Genomic DNA, 24,958 nt, shown 5'->3' on the forward strand with positions numbered 1-24,958 from the left:
CACTGGACTTCACCGAGACACAGACTCTGGGGAACACAAGCACCGAGGACCTCCATGAAGCTCCTCATGTTTATCTGACGTATAATGTGTTGGCTGGCTCAGCTTGGTTACAAAACAAGCAGCAGATCCACATGTTCAGACTGCTTTTGCTTTTTGCTCTTCGTCTGCAGTTGCAGCTGGGAATCGGATGTTCAGAATCCATTTTTGTGACAAATATGAAAATTGAATAAAAAAACATTGATACCATGGTCTGTCTGGATACTAGATTCTGATTGGCTGGATGGTTGGAAAGTCGTTGAATGCACAAGTAGTTAGTGTTGATTTTACTTTAGCTCACCGAGGGAGGTGAAATAATGTGATTTTCATATCACTTGTCACTTTAGATACAGTTATGAGTCCGTCTGATGACCACTTCCCCTCTCTTAGTAGTTGTCAATGTCAATGTCACCTTTATTTATATAGCGCTTTAAACAAAATACATTGCGTCAAAGCAACTGAACAACATTCATTAGGAAAACAGTGTCAATAATGCAAAATGATAGTTAAAGGCAGTTCATCATTGGATTCAGTGATGTCATCTCTGTTCAGTTAAATAGTGTCTGTGCATTTATTTGCAATCAAGTCAACGATATCGCTGTAGATGAAGTGTCCCCAACTAAGCAAGCCAGAGGCGACAGCGGCAAGGAACCGAAACTCCATCGGTGACAGAATGGAGAAAAAAACCTTGGGAGAAACCAGGCTCAGTTGGGGGGCCAGTTCTCCTCTGACCAGACGAAACCAGTAGTTCAATTCCAGACTGCAGCAAAGTCAGATTGTGCAGAAGAATCATCTGTTTCCTGTGGTCTTGTCCTGGTGCTCCTCTGAGACAAGGTCTTTACAGGGGATCTGTATCTGGGGCTCTAGTTGTCCTGGTCTCCACTGTCTTTCAGGGATGTAGAGGTCCTTTCTAGGTGCTGATCCACCATCTGGTCTGGATACGTACTGGATCCGGGTGACTGCAGTGACCCTCTGATCTGGACACAGACTGGATCTGGTGGCTACGGTAACCTCGGAATAAGAGAGAAACAGACTAATATTAGCGTAGATGCCATTCTTCTAATAATGTAGCAAGTACATAGGGTGTTATGGGAAGTGTTTCCGGTTCCGGTTTACCTAATTAATGCAGCCTAAAAATCCTTTAACGGATTTGGATATTAAAAGCATATTAGTATGTTATGTGTATGCCAGGTTAAAGAGATGGGTCTTTAATTTAGATTTAAACTGCAAGAGTGTGTCTGCCTCCCGAACAATGTTAGGTAGGTTAGTCCAGAGTTTAGGAGCCAAATAGGAAAAGGTTCTGCCGCCTGCAGTTGATTTTGATATTCTAGGTATTATCAAATTGCCTGAGTTTTGAGAACGTAGCGGACGTAGAGGATTATAATGTAAAAGGAGCTCATTCAAATACTGAGGTGCTAAACCATTCAGGGCTTTATAAGTAATAAGCAATATTTTAAAATCTATGCGATGCTTGATAGGGAGCCAGTGCAGTGTTGACAGGACCAGGCTAATATGGTCATACTTCCTGGTTCTAGTAAGAACTCTTGCTGCTGCATTTTGGACTAGCTGAAGTTTGTTTACTAAGCGTGCAGAACAACCACCCAATAAAGCATTACAATAATCTAACCTTGAGGTCATAAATGCATGGATTAACATTTCTGCATTTGACATTGAGAGCATAGGCCGTAATTTAGATATATTTTTGAGATGGAAAAATGCAGTTTTACAAATGCTAGAAATGTGGCTTTCTGAGGAAAGATTGCGATCAAATAGCACACCTAGGTTCCTAACTGATGACGAAGAATTGACAGAGCAACCATCAAGTCTTAGACAGTGTTCTAGGTTATTACAAGCAGAGTTTTTAGGTCCTATAATTAACACCTCTGTTTTTTCAGAATTTAGCAGTAAGAAATTACTCGTCATCCAGTTTTTTATATCGACTATGCATTCCATAAGTTTTTCAAATTGGTGTGTTTCACCAGGCCGTGAAGAAATATAGAGCTGAGTATCATCAGCATAACAGTGAAAGCTAACACCATGTTTCCTGATGATATCTCCCAAGGGTAACATATAAAGCGTGAAGAGTAGCGGCCCTAGTACTGATCCTTGAGGTACTCCATACTGCACTTGTGATCGATAGGATACATCTTCATTCACTGCTACGAACTGATGGCAGTCATATAAGTATGATTTAAACCATGCTAATGCACTTCCACTGATGCCAACAAAGTGTTCAAGTCTATGCAAAAGAATGTTGTGGTCAATTGTGTCAAACGCAGCACTAAGATCCAATAAAACTAATAGAGAGATACACCCACGATCAGATGATAAGAGCAGATCATTTGTAACTCTAAGGAGAGCAGTCTCAGTACTATGATACGGTCTAAATCCTGACTGGAAATCCTCACATATACCATTTTTCTCTAAGAAGGAATATAATTGTGAGGATACAACCTTTTCTAGTATCTTGGACAGAAAAGGGAGATTCGAGATTGGTCTATAATTAACTAGTTCTTTGGGGTCAAGTTGTGTTTTTTTGATGAGAGGCTTAATAACAGCCAGTTTGAAGGTTTTGGGAACATGTCCTAATGACAATGAGGAATTAATAATAGTCAGAAGAGGATCTATGACTTCTGGAAGCACCTCTTTCAGGAGCTTAGATGGTATAGGGTACAACATGTTGTTGGTTTAGATGATTTAACAAGTTTATACAATTCTTCCTCTCCTATGGTAGAGAATGAGTGGAACTGTTCCTCAGGGGGTCTATAGTGCACTGTCTGATGTGATACTGTAGCTGATGGCTGAATGGTTGCAATTTTATCTCTAATAGTATCGATTTTAGAAGTAAAGTAGTTCATAAACTCATTACTGCTGTGGTGTTGGGAAATGTCAACACTTGTTGAGGCTTTATTTTTCGTTAATTTAGCCACTGTATTGAATAAATACCTGGGGTTATGTTTGTTTTCTTCTAAAAGAGAAGAAAAGTAATCGGATCTAGCAGTTTTTAGTGCTTTTCTGTAGGATATGTTACTTTCCCGCCAAGCAGTACGAAATACCTCTAGTTTTGTTTTCCTCCAGCTGCGCTCCATTTTTCGGGCTGCTCTCTTTAGGGTGCGAGTATGCTCATTATATCATGGTGTCAAACTGTTTTCCTTAACCTTCCTTAAGCGTAAAAGAGGCAACTTTATTTAAAGTGCTAGAAAAGAGAGAGTCCATAGTTTCTGTTACATCATCAAGTTGTACTGAGGTTTTGGATATGCTAAGGAATTTGGATACATCAGGAAGATAACTTAAAAAGCAGTCTTTTGTGTTAGAAGTGATGGTTCTTCCATACTTGTAACAAGAAGTAGAATTTACAATTTTGGCTATATGAATTTTGCACAGAACTAAATAATGATCTGAGATATCATCACTTGGCTGAATAATTTCAACACCATCAACATCAATTCCATGTGACAGTATTAAATCTAGAGTATGATTTCGACAATGAGTAGGGTCCTGAAACGTGTTGTCTAACACCAATAGAGTTCAGAATGTCTATAAATGCTGATCCCAATGCATTGTTTTCATTATCAACATGGATATTAAAATCACCAACTATTAAAACTTTATCTGCAGCCAGAACTAACTCGGATGTAAAATCACCAAACTCTTTAATAAAGTCTGTATGGTGCCCTGGTGGCCTGTATACAGTAGCCAGTACAAACATAACAGGGGATTTATCATTAACATTTGTTTCTCTGGATAATGTTATATGAAGCACCATTACTTCAAACGAGTTATACTTGTAGCCTGCCCTCTGAGAAATCCTGAAAACGTTGTTATAAATTGAAGCAACACCTCCACCTTTGCCTTTTAGACGCGGCTCATGTTTATAACAGTAATCTTGGGGGGTGGACTCATTTAAAATAATGTAATCATCAGGTTTTAGCCAGGTTTCTGTCAAACAGAGTACATCTATATTATGATCAGTGATCATATTATTTACAAAAAGTGTTTTCGTAGAAAGGGATCTGATATTCAATAAGCCAAGCTTTATCATTTGTTTATCCATATTGCTTCTGTTTTTTATTTGTTGAACCTCAATTAAATTGTTAATCTTAACTTGGTTTGGACGTTTTTTGTATTTTCTAGTTCGGGGAACAGACACAGTCTCTATAGTGTGATATCTAGGTGAAAGAGTCTCTATGTGCTGAGAATTAACTGACCTCTGTGACGGGAGGCAGCTAGCAGACGGTCGGTTTAGCCAGTCTGTCTGCTTCCTGACCTGGGCCCCAGTTAGTCAAGTATAAACACTTAGACTATTTGCCATATTTCTAGAGAGAAGAGTGGCGCCACCCCAGGAGGGATGAAGACCATCTCTTTTCAACAGGTCAGGTCTGCCCCAAAAGCTCGTCCAATTGTCTATGAAACCTATGTTATTCTGTGGGCACCACTTAGACATCCAGCCATTGAGTGATGACAATCTGCTATGCATCTCATCACCACGGTAAGCAGGGAGGGGACCAGAGCATATTACAGTGTCTGACATCGTGCTTGCAAGTTCACACACCTCTTTAATGTTATTTTTAGTGATCTCCGACTGGCGAAGTCGAACATCATTAGCGCCGGCATGAATAACAATCTTACTGTATTTACGTTTAGCATTAGCCAGCACTTTTAAATTTGCCAAGATGTCAGGCGCTCTGGCTCCCGGTAAACATTTGACTATGGTGGCTGGTGTCTCTATATTCACGTTCCGTACAATAGAATCACCAATAACTAGAGCACTTTCATCAGGTTTCTCAGTGGGTCGCACTCGTACCCTCCAAGAGTATGTGGTCAGTACCTTGTTCTTCTTCCTCACAATGCAGGTGTATATGCCCTCATTGATGGCATTTGCCACAATATGAAATGTAGCCGGGATGAGAAAATTCCATAGGCTCACTGTCTTTATACCAACTATCAATGCAAGACAATACTTTAGGTTAGGACGTTTGTAGCAAACACATAGCTCACATATGCTTCAAACCATTTTCTCTCTGAAAATAGATCTTCATGTTTGTTTTACAGCATTGAGTCTCAGAGGAATTTAGTGAATGACAGAAAATGACTCCTGGAGGCACACCAATAGTGTACATGTTCAACTCATGATCTTGTTAGAAGAGACTCCAAGACCTGAAATGGATTGGTCATATTTGAGAGACGTCCAAAAAGTGTACTGTTGGTGTACCTCCAGAACTTGGCTGGGAAAAGTGATCCGAAAGATTTATAAAGCCTGAAATAACCAATTTCATAAGACTGAACCTCAGCAGTACAATGGACCTACAGGGACCCAGAGTTGCCCAAACCTGATTTAAACACACAGGAACACTTCTAAGAAAAATAATAACAACAACTAAAAATCCTTAAGATTCACTACAGGTGCATCCACAGATGAATTTAATCTTGTTGTAATGTTAATGAATTTAAATTATTGTAAATGAGAGACGGCGTGTTTGGGTTAAAGTGCCCTTATTATGCCATCTTTAAGGTTTCTAATATTGTTTTTGGAGTCTCCTACAATAGGATTACATGCATGCAGAAGATCAAAAAACACTTTAGTTTTCTACATTCACATACAGCTACATTACACTCTGCATGAAAGGCAATATTGACAATTGCATAATAGGGGCAAAAAAAAAAATGCAAATATCAGACAGCAGTGTCCAATCCTGCTCCTGCAGGGCCAACATCCCACACAGTTAAGCTCCAGCCAGCTCCAACATACATCCCTGAAAGTTTCTAGTGAGTCTGAAGACCTTGACTATCTGCTTCAGGTGTGTTTGTTCAGTAGCACTCAAGGAACAAGTTTGGACACTACACACTGTTCCAAGGGTTTTCCGTACAACCTCACCTCTCTCTCCTAGGATTATATTTCTCCCAAATTATTATAAATGTACATTATCACTTCACCCTAGGATCATCTATTGTGCATTTCTTCAGTAAAACGTGTCTTTCTGTGGCTTCAATAAAGTCTGTATGTGTCATATAGAGAGCTATAATATATATTCCCCTTTCTCTGTTCGTTTGTCTGTTTTTGTTTTGTTTTTTCAAACTCATCAATGCCACTTTGTTGATTCTTGAAGTGAACCTTGGCCTGTTTGGTGCATGGATGAATTGTTTTGGACTGCTGCCCTGAACTGAATGTGATGTATGAGACACCTGTGAGTGTCCTGGTGTGGCACGGATCTGCACAGAGCTGAGTCTGGTGTGCAACCACCTTTAATGGTGTCAATATTTCTGTCAAAAACACCAAGTGAAATCCTCCGTGCTTCAGCGTTGTAGAAATATGAAACATGCAAACCACTGAGGGGCAACTGCTTTTTATAGGCACTGTAATGAACAGCTTTTCAGAATCAGCATGGGTATGGAACCCAGTCAAAGTTATTATAACAATCTGTGTGTAGAAAAGCAAGAACTCACTAGATTTTGCCTTTCTTGGCTGCTATCTTCTTACCACAGCGGAAGGTGAGGTTCTTTCCCTCCACAACAAACTTGTGTTTCGTCTGTGGTGGAGTTGGGGTTAGCGGGGCAGTGGGAAATGGGAATTCTGTTTGAAAATTGTTATGTCTGCATCAATATGCTAGTATAACACTAAGTATATTTACTTCTTTCGGGAACAAACGTGACATACGGAGAGTAGAGGAAAACAACTTGTTCTTCATTTATTGCTTGTCAGCATCAGCTCAACAACAACAAACCTGGAGCGCCCTCCAGTGGCAACCGGTAATATTGAATTAACCAAAATACATCACAATTTCTCCCCTCTTAATCAAATTCCCATATCTCCCAAATTATCAAAACACAGGAATTCAACATAACGTATGACAGTAACGTTAACACTTATGTAACTGAACACTGTTAGTTGGTGTCACTTCAGATGAATGCAAACTCAGTTATGAGGTATACAACACAGATCTAACATAGTCTTATATATATATATTTTCCTTTTGAATTGCCCAAACCTTAAATGTCTCTACTCAAGAACACTTTACAAATTGAGTCTGTTAGGTGGTTTGCGGACCCGAACAGGAAACCTCCTAACACCTTGAGAAGAAATATTGGATAATTCCGAGAGCTTTGTTTCACCTTGGTCTGAAGCACCCATATTTGTTTCACTGACCGGCGAAGACAATTGCTGTCCAGCATTGTCTGGTATCTGCGGCGGAATGTCCACTGATTGAGGTAATTCTGTGGCCTCGGAAATTTCCGGATGACAGTCTAACATCTGATCAGTATGTCTTTTCCAGATTTGCGAATTTCCCAATCTCCACAGTATAGGACACTGGTCCTGTCTGAGAGGAAACAGTACCAGTTTTCCACTTTTCCTCTCCGCGCCGATAATCCCGAACCAGCACTGAGTCACCGACATCAAACTCTCTGTGTTTGGAGTGAACAGACCGGTAAGAACACTGGGTCTTCTGTGCCTGATCAACGACATTAGCCACACTAGGTTTCAGTAAATCCAGGCGTGTTCGCAATCTGCGATGTAAGAACAACATAGCAGGAGTTTCTCTGGTTGTGCTGTGTGGGGTATTTCTGTACTGTAGCAAGAAGGCATCCAGTCTCTGCTGCAATGATATTGGCTCTTTGTAAGCTTTCAGAGAACGTTTAAATGTCTGCACAAAACGCTCCGCTAGCCCATTTGTGGCGGGGTGGAATGGGGCAGAGCGCACATGTTTCACTCCATTCGCTTTTAGAAAAGAGCCAAACTCATCTGATGTCAGTTGTGGGCCATTGTCGCTTACCAGAGTTTCAGGTATGCCATAACGACTGAATAAGCCTCTCAATACTTGAATGGTCTTAGATGATGTTGTGGAATCCATCACGTGAACTTCTGGCCATTTTGAGTGAGCATCGACAACCACCAGGAACATCCGCCCCTCAAATGGACCAGCAAAGTCGATGTGAATACGCTGCCAAGGAGCTCCTGGCCATGGCCAAGGATGTAAAGGTGAGAGGCAGGGAGATTTCTGGTTTTTCTGGCATGACAAGCAGGTTTTGGATTTCTCTTCAATTTGTGAGTCAATACTGGGCCACCAGATGTAGCTTCGTGCTAGCGCTTTCATTTTCACTACACCTGGGTGTCCCACATGCAAATCCTCCAAGACTCTTTGTCTAAGGTTGGGTGGAACAATAACTCTCTGTCCCCACATTAAACAGTCCTGCATTAAAGATAGCTCCCCTTTTCTGATGATGAATGGTGTCAATGCATTATCAGAGTCCTTGGTGGATGGAAACCGCCCCGAGGACACCATCTCCACCACACGAGAAAGAACAGGGTCTGCTCTGGTTCCTTTGCGAATGTCTGCACTACACACCGGTAGAGCTTCCACGTGGTTAATGAGGTAAGTATCCACTGAATCCTTTTTGTCCTTGTGCAACACAGGCAATGGCAAACGGGATAATCCATCAGCGTTTCCATGGTCGCTGGCACTTTTATACTGGATTGTGTAATTGTGTGCTGCAAGTACAAGAGCCCACCTCTGGAGTCTCGCAGCAGCCATGGATGGAGTGGCTTTACTAGGGCTGAGGATGGTAGTAAGTGGACGGTGGTCAGTCAATAAGGTAAAATGGCGTCCGTAAAGGTAAGTATGGAATTTTCTGACTCCAAAAATGATTCCTAGTGCTTCACGTTCTAGCTGTGCATAGTTCTGCTCCGACTTGCTCAAAGTTCGAGACGCAAACGCTATCGGTCTCTCCTGACCGTCAGGCATCACATGGGAGAGCACAGCTCCTACCCCGTAGGGTGAAGCATCACAAGCCAAACGAACTGGGAGTCTTTGATCATAGTGGGTGAGCACACTCGGAGTCAACAATTGAGCTTTGGCCCCCTGGAAAGATTTCTCACACTCCGGAGCCCAGTTCCATTTAATGTCCTTATGCAGCATTGCATTTAATGGATGAAGAATTGTGGCTAGATTCGGAACAAATCTTGCATAATAATTTATCAGTCCCAGAAAAGATCGAAGCTGGCTAACATTAACTGGAACTGGTGCCTCTGCAATAGCACGCAGCTTGTCTGGAGACTTGTGGAGTCCTGCCGCGTCAATCACATGTCCCAGATACTCCAGCGAACTCTTGAAAAACTCGCTTTTCTCTGGTTTCACACGAAGGCCAAACTTCTCCAGCCGACTCAGTACTGCTTCCAGGTTTGCCAGGTGATGAACATCATCTTTTCCTGTGACCAGGATATCGTCCAGGAAACAATGCACGTATGGTAGCCCCTGAAGTACTTGCTCCATCCCCCTTTGGAATATGGAAGGTGCCGATGTTATTCCAAAAGGTAATCTATTATACGAAAACATGCCCTTGTGAGTAGTTATCGTGAGGTATTTGCGGGAGTTCACATTAACTGGCACTTGCAGGTAAGCGTGCGATAGATCTAGCTTGCTAAATCGCTGCCCTCCGGCCAATGATGCGAATAAATCCTCAATCCGTGGTAACGGATAATGTTCCACACAAAGTGCTGGGTTTACGGTTATTTTGAAGTCTCCGCAAATTCTCACGTTGCCACCCTTCTTGACTACTGGCACGATGGGGGTTGCCCATTCACTGAACCGAACAGGTGAAATAATTCCTTGCTTCACTAGGCGGTCTAACTCTGCTTCCACCTTAGGTCTGATTGCATATGGCACCACACGTGCTTGGAAGAATTTTGGCTGATGTCCTGGTTTCAGATTTAAGGTCGCTTCAAATCCATTGAATGTTCCCAAGTCATCACTGAACACTTTTGCATATTTTTTTAGGAGAGAATCCAGAGTCTTTTCATTTGTCTGGTGTACTGCTCTCACCGTTTTAATTTCACGCCAGTTAAGACGAATTCTACGGAGCCATTCTCGCCCAAAAAGTGGCGCCGTATCACCTTTTACTACATACAGGGGTAGTCGAGCACTTTGTTTGTTCAACTTCACTCGCACCTTGATGACACCCTCTGGAGAAATTACTTCACCCGTGTAAGTCTTAAGTACAATACTTGTGTGGCGCAATCGAATATGGCTCAGCTTAGCTCTGTACAGTTCACTTGAAATGAGAGAAACCGCTGCTCCCGTATCCACTTCCATGTCTATCGGCAGCCCTTCAATTTTAGGTTTCACTTTCATCACTGATGACATTAAACTCGTTGAGTTTTGCATTTTATTCACTCGTGAAGTATCATCAAGTACTGCTGTCACTTTGTGCAGTGTCAACTCAGCATCAGTATCTGAGGTTGTGTCATCGTCACTTTCCACATTAACATCCATCTTATGAATTCGTCTTTTCTTCATCTGATCCTTATTTTTCATGAATTTCCCCTTGACTGCAGTTTTAGGTCCTTTGTCACCCATTTTCTTACTTTTACACATCCGTGAAATGTGACCTCTCCTGGCACAATTGTGACACTGTTGTTCCTTATAGAAACATTCACTTTCCATGTGATTGGACTTCCCACACCGGTAACATTTCTCTCTGGACGACGCTGATGATAGGGACATTGCATTAACTTTCAATGCGTTACTCAAGTGCTGTGATTCCCTAGACACAGCTTCCATTGACATCGCTATGTCCACAGCCTTTTGGTACGTGAGAGTCATTTCTGTCAACAACTTCCTTTGTATTGACTCGCTACTCAACCCGCACACCAGTCTGTCCCGCAGCGCGTCATTCAAATTATCGCCAAACTCACAGTTCTCCGCTAATCTCTTCAACACAGCCACGTATTGAGCGATACTCTCACCCTCTGCTTGATTTCGTTTGTGAAATCGAAATCTCTCCGCAATTACAATGGGCTTGGGGGTAAAATGTGCTTGCAATGTGCTCACAATGTCATTGTAATCCATAGCCCCAGGTTTAGCTGGTGCGATGAGACTGCGTAACAGTCCGTATGTTGGTGCCCCCATGACACTGAGAAACACTGATACTTTTTTCTCATTACTGATGTCATTCGCCTCCACAAAATGCCCAAATCTTTCTACATACGTGGACCATTGTTCCCTCGCTTCATCGAATGCTTCAACATGTCCGATGATTGCAGCCATGCTGTACACTTGATCGCCAGCTTGATAATGGCAGTGGGAACTTTGTGCTCGTCGCCAATTTATGTTATGTCTGCATCAATATGCTAGTATAACACTAAGTATATTTACTTCTTTCGGGAACAAACGTGACATACGGAGAGTAGAGGAAAACAACTTGTTCTTCATTTATTGCTTGTCAGCATCAGCTCAACAACAACAAACCTGGAGCGCCCTCCAGTGGCAACCGGTAATATTGAATTAACCAAAATACATCACAAAAATTAAAATGAAATGATTGCACAACGTATTATTCATCAAGAATATAATGGTAACTAGCAGTGAAATAAACTCATTACTCCTGTTGTCATTCTGACTATTCTCATGTTCACTCCCAGTGTTGGCTTCATCCATCTCTATTCATAGACCTACTTTATTTTGTGAAGTGGCCACTGATATATAATAGAGAACTGGATTGCTCATGACGTCATGAAAGTGAAGCCGCGCGCCGCCATATTGGTAATCCCTAGTGTGCGTAAAGGTTCCATTGAATTAATAGGAATTTGTATGATTTTAATGAGAAAACATCACCTAGTCAGCGTTTATACATATGAAGTATCTCTGTACATTATTACAATGCAAACACCCTAGGCATGTAAACGGTTATTTTTTTAAATGTCGTGAATTTCCCCTAATTATTAAAAAGCTACGTTCATTACAGTAGAGAGCATCATGAACATGATAAACATCAGACAGACACGACCTCAGCACATATAACAAACGACAAAGTGCTCATTCTGAAATCTGAATTTATTCAGAGAAATAACTGACTATATACAGTACGGATTTAACCACATAAAGCTTTATTTCCCAGATAGTAAGTTAAGATTTTCATTTCATTATAGAACATAATTGTATTATTCATTGTAATGTATTAAAATCCATTTCTGATACTAATACGTTCATGTTTAATAATTCCTGAATAATTATGTTCATAAAGAAATAAGGTATATTTTGTGTTGGATCGTTACCTGTCTCATCAGTGCGCAGCAGACACACCCACCTAAACGATTTAAATATATCACTTATCCTGCCCCAAAAGACCATAAACACTGCAGATAACATCTGAAGTAAACATTCATTTATTACAAGTAACATAAAAACGAATCCGATTTGACTGATTTGCTTCAAATCGGGTGACTTTAGTTCAGCGGTGTGAATGTGACTCAGTGGTGCTCTCTGCTGGTAGGGATTAGTAAGATGGCGGATCGAACACTTCCGGTGGCTTCACTGCCTGCTGCAGTTCAGAACGCGATGAGCGATCCACTCATATATAGATCAGTGGAAGTGGCAGCATCGCTGAAGTCAGAACATGATGCCAGTGTTATTTACTGTAGGCTGGAGAAACAGGCGCTACCATAACAGAAGTCACAGCTGGAAGGACAGTGTTTCTGCAGCAGTATCCTCTTGCTGTCACAATAACCCTTCCTTGCCCAAGCAGGACAGATAAATAATCGACCCAAACATCCTGAAGTGGTATGGACAGGACAACAGGAAAAAGAGGAAGAAAGGCAACGTTAAGACACAAGTAATCCAGTCTGTATAGCTATTTTTGATGTTTATTTGTGCTTCTGAGTAAAATACCATAGAGTCGACGCAATCCCAAACCTCGTCTTGAGTGATGAGTTTGCGGCCCGTCAGTGTGGCGTTGAGGTGCATTAAAGCCTCGCGATTCTGGGAATGCATCAAACCCAGTGCATGACCGATCTCATGAGCCGCCACATGAACTAGATCGGTCCGTCACACTCCTGAGTACAACAACACCCACAGACACAACACAGTCAGGTCAAGTCTTCTTCAGATTCTCAATAGACAGCTAAACAAAACAAAAACAAGAGGCTTTGATCAAATGTTATTTGCTGTCTTTGAAAATCTAATTTGAAGAAATATGTTTTTATTGTTTGAATGATGTACTGGATGAATCAGCATTTCTGAATGAATGACTCAATGACAAAAACATCTTTGCACTTGTCGCCACCTACTGGTGTAACAATGCTATCTTTATTTAACACTGTTACTTTCAAAAGCTGATTCACTCTAATTTGATCCTTCTGTAGACAACAGTGTCCTACGTAAACTTTTATAATGCTTCTGTGATCATTTTAATTTTGTGACAGAAATATCAGTGTGGTTATGAAGTTGTTTCATACAACTGCTCGTTTTGGATTTGAATGTTGCAGTGTGATTGTACTTGTTAGCTTTAATAGGCATGTTCAAAATGTGAAGTAAGAAAATACTCATTTCATATTAGTACAGAAACAAAGCACACGCATGTTCAGTAGGGGTTTGATATGTCTGTCTGGTCAGTTCAGCGCTGGCTGGATATTTCTTTTGAGATAAAGAGCATTTCTTAAATGGTCACAGCCAGGAAGTGACCGTTTCTGGATCAGACTCCCATTTTCTCAATTCTGGCTCAACACGTGCCTTTATTCCAGATGAAGCGCATGTTTCCCAGAATCCAGTACTCGTCATCATCAAAGTGGATCTCTCCGGTCTGGCGTGGGCCAGTTCCCCGGTGACTGCAGACAGTCGGTGTGGTTTAAAGAGTACAAGCCTGACCAAGACAAAAATCTGACAATCACTAACCATATGATGCATCATTGAAGAAACTAACTAGCTAATCAGGGCCATCTCCCGGAAAAACCCAGGAACACTGTTGCACATTCTAACAATGTAACCATAGCTGGCTAATTATGCTTTTAAAAAACGCACCCCAGAGCGGATCTGAAAAAAACCTTTTCCCATAGACACAAAACCACAAACTTTCCTCATTCTATGTTGCTTTGTGACGTTAATCTCTGTACTGCAACAAACAAACAGATGTGTTCGATGTACCGATTTTGATGTTGGCCTCTTGATCAGACGCCACCTCACGAAAACTGAAGGGCGAGACATCGCTCCACATAGAGAAGGCCTTGGCCATGCCTCTCCTTGTGTCACTGGCATTCAAGAGATTTCAACAAAACAGAAGCTGTGCAGGACTTTCAAACAGAGGGCTGTGATATCGAACACATTCACAAAATATAAAAGGATCCTTACTTGTAACTCAGCTTGAATTTGTCCCACTTCAGTTTCTCTGGAGTGAGTGTGTAGCGTTTGTTTCGGGAAAGGTGAAGCACATGGGAGCGGGCGTCTTTATGAATCCCAATGATTAAAACACCAGACATGAGAGCTTCTTCCTTGGACAAAAACATCTCATTAGATTAGACTGATCTGTGACCAGGATTGTCCATGAAGATCAGTGCCACATTTGCTCCTAAAAGAGTGTGAAGTGCACTTGTGCGGTGCTTTAAAGTGTGATGTGCTCTAACAAATGCCTCGTTAAGCCAGGAACACATCTTGTATTGATTAGTCAGGAATGAAAATGAACGCAGACAGAGAGGAAAGCTCAGTTCAGTTATTAAGTCTCTTCTCATCTTTCAGCCATGTGATGTAACACGGTTATTCTATGCTCTTTACAGAACAGTGCACTAGTGTTACCTATCTGATAACACTAGGTTTATGAGCCACTCTTAACTCAAGTCTCTCAGAAACAGACACATAATGCACATAAAAAGGGACCCTTCTCTAATTAATTCATAGAAAAACCTTTCTTTGAATTAATTCACATATACTTTAGGGCATTGTGTATACGGTTACTATTCTCGTATATTGTCTTTTGTGTATTGTATATGTTTTATACATGCTTATGATGGATCACTAGTTAATATAACCTCATCTATATGATGTTTGTTATCTATGAGTTCGTATTTTCATGATCTAAATGAGAGTGTATATTATATGTTGATGCCTATACAACACTGTAACGATATCAACCTTCATATTCATCCGGGTAGAAGGAGGCGGGAACCGGCGGACAATCAAAAACATTTTAATAACAAAATAAACACAAAACAGCGCACCAGCCCCTCACGGACGACTGGTGCACATAAAATAAAAACCAAAACACAACTAAAAGCCCAGGCCTGGTCCTCTCTCGTCCTTCACTGTCGTCGCTCCAGTTTTATATCCTTCCATCTCCTCCATGGGCCTCGAGACCGGTGGGACGAACAGGTGTAGTTCATCTCCAATCACTCCCCCGGCCTCGCTCCCATGTCCCTCGGCCCCGCCCCACTCGTCACATACCCCCATCGCCCCTCGCAGGCCGGGGGGTACTCCCGAGACTGCGCTCTACTCCCCCCCCCCCCCCCTCCCTCCGGGGGGGGCCGCTCCCGGGGACCTGCGGGAACCTGGGGGTAGGACAGGCGAGGCGAGAGAAAAGGAGATGGAAGGAGGAGCAACAGAGACGAGAGAGGGGAGAGAGGAAAAAAAAAAATAAAAAATTCCGGTTCCCAGACGCACCGCTGCTCGGCCCTCCACCAGCTGGGTGATCTCCTCCGCGGTGCCTGGCGGTGGCACTGGACGGCCCTCGGCGGACGGCACGACACTCCTCCGCCGCCCGGTGTACGGCGACGGCTCCTCCGGTTTTGGGCAGCCGGCAAGAGTCCCCCGTTCCCTGCTCCTCCCCGTTCCGGCGGATGGCAGCAGGCTCCGGCCACCTGGCGAACGGCGCCGACTCCTCCGCTCCCTCACGGACGGCAGCCGTCTCTCCACATCGTGGGCGGCCGGTAGCGAGCTCGCCCGTCCCCGGCAACTCGCTCCAGCCCACCGCCTCGAGCGTCCATGGCGGCACACTCCTCGCCTGCTCGATGGCACCGCGGATTCACCACAGCGGCGAGGGATCTTCAGCAGCGCGTCCCTCCTTCACCCGGGCTTTGGCACCACTGTAACGATATCAACCTTCATATTCATCCGGGTAGAAGGAGGCGGGAACCGGCGGACAATCAAAAACATTTTAATAACAAAATAAACACAAAACAGCGCACCAGCCCCTCACGGACGACTGGTGCGCATAAAATAAAAACCAAAACACAACTAAAAGCCCAGGCCTGGTCCTCTCTCGTCCTTCACTGTCGTCGCTCCAGTTTTATATCCTTCCATCTCCTCCATGGGCCTCGAGACCGGTGGGACGAACAGGTGTAGTTCATCTCCAATCACTCCCCCGGCCTCGCTCCCATGTCCCTCGGCCCCGCCCCACTCGTCACATACCCCCATCGCCCCTCGCAGGCCGGGGGGTACTCCCGAGACTGCGCTCTACTCCCCCCCCCCCCTCCCTCCGGGGGGGGCCGCTCCCGGGGACCTGCGGGAACCTGGGGGTAGGACAGGCGAGGCGAGAGAAAAGGAGATGGAAGGAGGAGCGACAGAGACGAGAGAGGGGAGAGAGGAAAAAAAAAAAAAAAATTCCGGTTCCCAGACGCACCGCTGCTCGGCCCTCCACCAGCTGGGTGATCTCCTCCGCGGTGCCTGGCGGTGGCACTGGACGGCCCTCGGCGGACGGCACGACACTCCTCCGCCGCCCGGTGGACGGCGACGGCTCCTCCGGTTTTGGGCAGCCGGCAGGAGTCCCCCGTTCCCTGCTCCTCCCCGTTCCGGCGGATGGCAGCAGGCTCCGGCCACCTGGCGAACGGCGCCGACTCCTCCGCTCCCTCACGGACGGCAGCCGTCTCTCCACATCGTGGGCGGCCGGTAGCGAGCTCGCCCGTCCCCGGCAACTCGCTCCAGCCCACCGCCTCGAGCGTCCATGGCGGCACACTCCTCGCCAGCTCGATGGCACCGCGGATTCACCACAGCGGCGAGGGATCTTCAGCAGCGCGTCCCTCCTTCTCCCGGGCTTCGGCACCACTGTAACGATATCAACCTTCATATTCATCCGGGTAGAAGGAGGCGGGAACCGGCGGACAATCAAAAACATTTTAATAACAAAATAAACACAAAACAGCGCACCAGCCCCTCACGGACGACTGGTGCGCATAAAATAAAAACCAAAACACAACTAAAAGCCCAGGCCTGGTCCTCTCTCGTCCTTCACTGTCGTCGCTCCAGTTTTATATCCTTCCATCTCCTCCATGGGCCTCGAGACCGGTGGGTCGAACAGGTGTAGTTCATCTCCAATCACTCCCCCGGCCTCGCTCCCATGTCCCTCGGCCCCGCCCCACTCGTCACAAACACATTAGTTTTATAAGAATCTTAAAGATTCTTCTCTTTAACCCTCCAATCTTATTTCATATGCAAGACACCAGACTAGAGACAAAGAGTTGTAAAACTTCCCTCCAAGAGGTACCATCCCTCATTGGCTTCTGATTCATGACCAGCGTTTTGTTTTGTTCTCTCCCCGCGCTCATTAGGGTGGCCAATCATGCCATTTCCGCAGGACACATCCTGGCCAGGAATTTTATATTGCCAAAAATATCCATGTTTTGACTATTCATTCATCAAGATCCTCTGATTCGAACTGGTCTCATCTATTCACTTCAGCAGAGACCAACTGGAGCCCCAAAGTGCATCAGGACTCTTTATCAAACAGGCGAGATGTGCAAGTATCTAACTTAGTCTTATTAATTGATACATTAAGTATCATATGCACCTTTGACAAAGGTGTGTTTGAACTAAGAAACTGATGTTTCCTTCAGGATGTAGATCTGCTGAACATCAAACTGTACCATAGCTCCATGTCTTTATTTCTTTTCTTTTTACTGCTTAAGCTTTAACCCCTTTTCCTATGCCCACTGTATGTGTGTGTGTGTGTGTGTGTGTGTGTGTGAGTGTGTTAGACTAGTTTAAGTGTTTATGTAGTTAATAAAGTCTTATTTGTATCACACTTGAGGTTGTTCATTGTTTGCTCATTACTGAAGTCCCTAATCATGCAGATTTTTGCTACATGCTCTAAGTAGTATTGTACGGTAAGAAAGTTATTTTCTTTAAACAGTAAAGAAACAGATAGTTGACACTGAGAGGTCAAGTAAATTCTTACAGCGGATCTAAATATTTATAATTTATCATAACTAGTTATGATTGATTATTCATGTTCCCCTTTGAGCTGATTTGTTACAGCATGCATAACAATGCAATATATTGAAATGAACTTTTTGATGCACTCAACTATATGAGTGATCATCCTAGAAAACCAACAACCGCATTAATATTAACTTTATAGACCCCGTGACATTGTTTCCTCTGTTGACATAATTTATCTGCGTTCAAGATCATGATTTTTGATCTGTTTAGTGAGACTTTTTTGTCCTCTAAAAGGCAGTCATCTATACTGAAGGTCTCAAAGCTAATAGCCACACAAATCCAGTTTTGATTTCATAAGAATGTGCACTGTAATGACAGGCAGGAAGATGCAAGTCTGTGGAAGAAAAAAAAGCAAGAAAAAAATGTAAATGTCTTTTAGTAGTCATGAAAAAAACGCCTCATTTTTATGTTGTAATTCCAGAAGGTATTTGGCCTGGATCTGAACTCAGAAGTTGATTTTGAGAGCGCTCTCTGGGTTTCATAAAGCTGTCCAAATGTTTTCACTTTGCTGGTAATCTGACCTTAACCTAAGCAGACATTCACAGACACATACACAAACACAGCAGAGAGCCAAGGAGTCTACAGTGTTTGAATAAAGCTTGGCTCCTTTTTGCTTTACACAGAGCATAGTCTTCAAACTGGACGACTGCATGGACTAATAACATAGAGGATTCTGTACAGGCTGTAATGTCCTTTGCTCAATTTGATCTCAGTCTTCTGGAAGGACTCGTGTGTTGATAGAGTGTTTCAAAAGGTAAAATGCTGATAGGAGCAGTAAAGTCTAAATAGTTATAACTAGAGGAGATGGGACATTCCTGATCTGATTCGCTCTTAGACCAGACTCTGTAGCCTGTCTTTATATCACATGCATTTACAAGAAGACACATCTTCTTTTAAGCTGTACTCTTGGCAAGCAGGACTTCCATTGTTTTTGAATGGAAAATAAATGAAAATGGAAAAATATATTTCAGGTCCAAGATACGTTGACGGAGTGGAACACCCAAAGGACAATGTTTTGGGGAGATCAGCTTGGCGCCTGTGTTCAGCTAGCCTCAAACTCATGATATGAAGGAGTTTTGAGACTTAGGGTCTCTGTGCATGTTTCTTGAGTTAATGCAACCATATGCCAGAGCATATAGTCACGGGACTATCTAAAGATTTCTTCAGAGATCCTCAGATCCCCATGAACCAAGCAGAAACACAAAAGGTTGGACGTGATGTCAAGCTAATACATATGAGCCCTCATAGACCGTATGTTCTCCTCTTAGAGAGCAGATGATGAGTCATCAAGAGCAATATTGAAACTGGGTAGAAATGTTATCAATGTCGTTTTAGGCCTCACTAGATATAAACAAAATACACTTTTTAGCAGGACATGATTTGGAGCCACATAATTTGCCCAAGTCTGAGGTTTGGTGTTTTAATGCCAATACCAATGTCAATGGGAATTTCATGCAGCTTTTTTGCAACTGGCACATGGAGCCTCCCCGCAGTCTTCCAGTCACAGCAGTTAGTACTGTAATGGGTTTCAGAGACAGAAGAACGAGGAGGATAAGCCAGCAAGTGCATTTCCTACACCCTCAGTCCAGCTGCATTCTGTATGGTCACAAGAATCGGATAATTTTCTCATTTAGCCTTTCAGCTTCTATGTTTGACTGACGTTAACAACTTGAAGTTAGGCAAAGATTTAAATTTAGCATCTTACAAGAAGTCTACTACACTTGGGATAGAAGCCGAAGTATTCTGAGTATGGCTCACCATTTCACTTTTTAACTGTTTTGGTCTGCAATGAAATCCACAGAAATGTTTTACTACTGACCAACATTTTTCATACATATATAGTGTCGAATGATCAGTGTTGAGTGACAGATTACGGATCACAGATCAGATTACTTTTATAAGTCACTTGTAAAGTAATGCATTACTTTCACTGAATTCCTTGTATGGGCACTTCAACTCTTCTGCAGCGCTACATGGGACTTGCTCAAGAACAACTGATCATTTTGTTATTACACCACAAAATCAATAATGTCTCCAAAGAAGAGTTTTGGTTGTGAGGGAAAGAGAACCCAAAGAGCCCAGCGTTAGCGAAGAGAGGATGCAGTTTGTTTCACCGAGTGTGTGTTTGTTTGTTCCCGGCAACTCAGTGACAAATGTTTTATAAACAAATAACATTAAAGTCAATAAAGATTTTGTTCCTGTTTTATTGATGTCGATGTCACATGTCAAAGCTTTAGCTCCGCCCATGACACGCCTCCAGGACTTTGATCATTGTATTTTCTTAGAATGCCTGGTTATTTTCTCCACATTCAGGATATCAGGATATAAACAAGCGCAGTATTGTTAATCATATGCATGCCATGTTTAATTAGATTCAGGAAAACAGAAAAAGGATAAATCTCTCTTCTGGAAGGAATGGTCTGTAGGTAGAAGTTGGGGTTTGGCTGCTTTCCTCTTCATATTTTTGGTACTCTCGAAGAGTAATAACTCTGTTCTTTGTGTTACCACACTGACATGACAAGGCCCTGTGACCTACATTCAGTCTCCTGCTCCTTCCAGCATTCAGCCGCTCACAGGAATCACGGTTCAAGCTGTCGGGACACAGAACCATATCTGTCAATGGATGACTGACATCAGCGCAAACAATCAAATGATCTGTTCTTACAAAAACATACGTAATATATAAGAGAGCGACGTGCCTGCAGGCAAGCTCAATTTACACAGCATTATTTACAACCCGAATTCCGGAAAAGTTGGGACGTTTTTTAAATTTTAATAAAATGAAAACTAAAAGACTTTCAAATCACATGAGCCAATATTTTATTCACAATAGAACATAGATAACATAGCAAATGTTTAAACTGAGAAAGTTTACAATTTTATGCACAAAATGAGCTCATTTCAATTTTGATTTCTGCTACAGGTCTCAAAATAGTTGGGACGGGGCATGTTTACCATGGTGTAGCATCTCCTTTTCTTTTCAAAACAGTTTGAAGACGTCTGGGCATTGAGGCTATGAGTTGCTGGAGTTTTGCTGTTGGAATTTGGTCCCATTCTTGCCTTATATAGATTTCCAGCTGCTGAAGAGTTCGTGGTCGTCTTTGACGTATTTTTCGTTTAATGATGCGCCAAATGTTCTCTATAGGTGAAAGATCTGGACTGCAGGCAGGCCAGGTTAGCACCCGGACTCTTCTACGACGAAGCCATGCTGTTGTTATAGCTGCAGTATGTGGTTTTGCATTGTCCTGCTGAAATAAACAAGGCCTTCCCTGAAATAGACGTTGTTTGGAGGGAAGCATATGTTGCTCTAAAACCTTTATATACCTTTCAGCATTCACAGAGCCTTCCAAAACATGCAAGCTGCCCATACCGTATGCACTTATGCACCCCCATACCATCAGAGATGCTGGCTTTTGAACTGAACGCTGATAACATGCTGGAAGGTCTCCCTCCTCTTTAGCCCGGAGGACACGGCGTCCGTGATTTCCAACAAGAATGTCAAATTTGGACTCGTCTGACCATAAAACACTATTCCACTTTGAAATAGTCCATTTTAAATGAGCCTTGGCCCACAGGACACGACGGCGCTTCTGGACCATGTTCACATATGGCTTCCTTTTTGCATGATAGAGCTTTAGTTGGCATCTGCTGATGGCACGGCGGATTGTGTTTACCGACAGTGGTTTCTGAAAGTATTCCTGGGCCCATTTAGTAATGTCATTGACACAATCATGCCGATGAGTGATGCAGTGTCGTCTGAGAGCCTGAAGACCACGGGCATCCAATAAAGGTCTCCGGCCTTGTCCCTTACGCACAGAGATTTCTCCAGTTTCTCTGAATCTTTTGATGATGTTATGCACTGTAGATGATGAGATTTGCAAAGCCTTTGCAATTTGACGTTGAGGAACATTGTTTTTAAAGTTTTCCACAATTTTTTTACGCAGTCTTTCACAGATTGGAGAGCCTCTGCCCATCTTTACTTCTGAGAGACTCTGCTTCTCTAAGACAAAGCTTTTATAGCTAATCATGTTACAGACCTGATATCAATTAACTTAATTAATCACTAGATGTTCTCCCAGCTGAATCTTTTCAAAACTGCTTGCTTTTTTAGCTATTTGTTGCCCCCGTGCCAACTTTTTTGAGACCTGTAGCAGGCATTACATTTTAAATGAGCTAATTAAGTGGAAAAAATTGTAAACTTTCTCAGTTTAAACATTTGCTACGTTATCTATGTTATATTGTGAATAAAATATTGGTTCATGTGATTTGAAATTCCTTTAGTTTTCATTTTATTAAAATTTAAAAAACGTCCCAACTTTTCCGGAATTCGGGTTGTAATCCTGTAATTATTCAAGCCTCTTTCCAAAGCCCAAGACATAATTCAGACCCTGATCGATGGTCACGCTCTTTCCATGACAAAGACAAACTAGCATCTTCCCAGCTACCCTTTCCAAAAAGTAGTATACTTCGAGTTCATTTTATTAAGTTTACTTAATTAAAGTTCAAGTATATTTTTAAGCATACATTATGTAGCAAGTATACATATATCAGTGTTCTAGTAGTATAGTTGTAAGTGCACTGTTTAAATACTCCTTGGGACTAAATTGGCCCACTTTCTAGTATATAAAAGTTTACTTTAAGTATAACATTAGTAAACTTATAAACTTACACAACTAGTTTACCTCTATGTCTGTAGTTTGTACTGCAATTATCCTAAAAGTGAACTTATAGGTTTACTGATTTGAATTAAATACTTTGTACACTTTGATGTATAGTCTCAGTAAACTACTAGTTTAGTAGTTTTATACTGCAAGTATACTCATAAGTTTTCTTTAAGTGAACTTTACATCATACTTTAAATATACTACTATGTCTCTATTTAGGTTTTAATTTTGTATATTTTGTTGTATGAATATCTGAACATACAAAACATCCAAAGAAAGAACAGGGTATCTGCTTGTTAACAAAAACATTTTATTCTAGCTTTTTAAAAACACTTTAATGTGGGTAAGTTTAATACAAACTAAAGAAATAACATTTTGAACGAAAAGCTGAAAAAGATTATGAATTGGATTCAGAATGATAATAAAAACGTAGATGGAGTCGATCAACAGCCCAAAGCTTGACTGTAATTATTACCTCATTTTATTCCAATACGATACTAGAAAAGGTAGTATTCGAGAACGGTTCTATTAATTAACTATAGAACGGTCTATAATTAACTAGTTCTTTTAGTTCAAGTTGTGTTTTTTTGTAGAGAATGAGTGGAACTGTTCCTCGATTTAGACCGTATCATAGTACTGAGACTGCTCTCCTTAGAGTTACAAATGATCTGCTCTTATCATCTGATCGTGGGTGTATCTCTCTATTAGTTTTATTGGATCTTAGTGCTGCGTTTGACACAATTGACCACAACATTCTTTTGCATAGACTTGAACACTTTGTTGGCATCAGTGGAAGTGCATTAGCATGGTTGAAAAACTAACAAAATGCATAGTCAACATTAAAAAATTGGATTACAAGTCATTTCTTACAGCTAAATTCTGAATAGTCTATTAAAAAGACCTCTTATACTAGCTTGCTCTATTATTTTTCTATTATATCTTTTTTCTTTTTATTTGTTATATTATTTAAAAGCCCTTGCTAAGTGTACTGCATTAAGCTAACTGAGACTTTTTATACCACTTGTATATCATTGCTCTTTTGTTGATTTTGTTTGCTTCCATTGTCCTCATTTATTATTATTAGAATTTATTAGGATTAACCCCTTGAGATGTATCATCTCGTTTTCGAGGGGGTCCTTACAATGAAACACAATTACAACTTAAAGAGCATAACAAGATTACAATTAACAAAACATCAACAAACAGGCAAACAATAAAACATCACCAAAAAAGAGAAAAAAGAAAAAAAAGAAAGAAGAAGAAGAAAGAAAAGAAAGAAAGAAAGTAAGTCACTTTGGATAAAAACATCTGCTAAATGACTAAATTTAAATGTAAATGTAATGTAGTGCTATTGGATCTTAGTGCTGCGTTTGACACAATTGACCACAACATTCTTTTGCATAGACTTGAACACTTTGTTGGCATCAGTGGAAGTGCATTAGCATGGTTTAAATCATACTTATATGACCGCCATCAGTTCGTAGCAGTGAATGAAGATGTATCCTATCGATCACAAGTGCAGTATGGAGTACCTCAAGGATCAGTACTAGGGCCGCTACTCTTCACGCTTTATATGTTACCCTTGGGAGATATCATCAGGAAACATGGTGTTAGCTTTCACTGTTATGCTGATGATACTCAGCTCTATATTTCTTCGCAGCCCGGTGAAACACACCAATTTGAAAAACTAATGGATTGCATAGTCGATATAAAAAACTGGATGACGAGTAATTTCTTACTGCTAAATTCTGAAAAAACAGAGGTGTTAATTATAGGACCTAAAAACTCTGCTTGTAATAACCTAGAACACTGTCTAAGACTTGATGGTTGCTCTGTCAATTCTTCGTCATCAGTTAGGAACCTAGGTGTGCTATTTGATCGCAATCTTTCCTTAGAAAGCCACGTTTCTAGCATTTGTAAAACTGCATTTTTCCATCTCAAAAATATATCTAAATTACGGCCTATGCTCTCAATGTCAAATGCAGAAATGTTAATCCATGCATTTATGATCTCAAGGTTAGATTATTGTAATGCTTTATTGGGTGGTTGTTCTGCAAGCTTAGTAAACAAACTACAGCTAGTCCAAAATGCAGCAGCAAGAGTTCTTACTAGAACCAGGAAGTATGACCATATTAGCCCAGTCCTGTCAACACTGCACTGGCTCCCTATCAAACATCGTATAGATTTTAAAATATTGCTTATTACTTATAAAGCCCTGAATGGTTTAGCACCTCAGTATTTGAATGAGCTCCTTTTACATTATAATCCTCTACGTCCGCTACGTTCTCA

General features: G+C 41.8%; 1 long non-coding RNA gene and 1 pseudogene across 1 annotated transcript; one reads left to right on the top strand and one right to left on the bottom strand.

Annotated features, from left to right (window-relative positions):
- Positions 1-9: 9 nt before the first annotated feature.
- Positions 10-14,305, bottom strand: LOC132114636 (matrix metalloproteinase-23-like; annotated as a pseudogene).
- A 307-nt stretch (positions 14,306-14,612) lies between these two features.
- Positions 14,613-17,698, top strand: LOC132115061 (uncharacterized). The gene is made up of 2 exons (XR_009425397.1): positions 14,613-14,913; positions 17,621-17,698. It is a non-coding gene; the product is annotated as an uncharacterized LOC132115061 (long non-coding RNA).
- The last annotated feature ends 7,260 nt before the right edge of the window (positions 17,699-24,958 follow it).

This window comes from Carassius carassius, chromosome 34 (assembly GCF_963082965.1).
Source record: "Carassius carassius chromosome 34, fCarCar2.1, whole genome shotgun sequence".
NCBI classification, from domain to species: domain Eukaryota; kingdom Metazoa; phylum Chordata; class Actinopteri; order Cypriniformes; family Cyprinidae; genus Carassius; species Carassius carassius.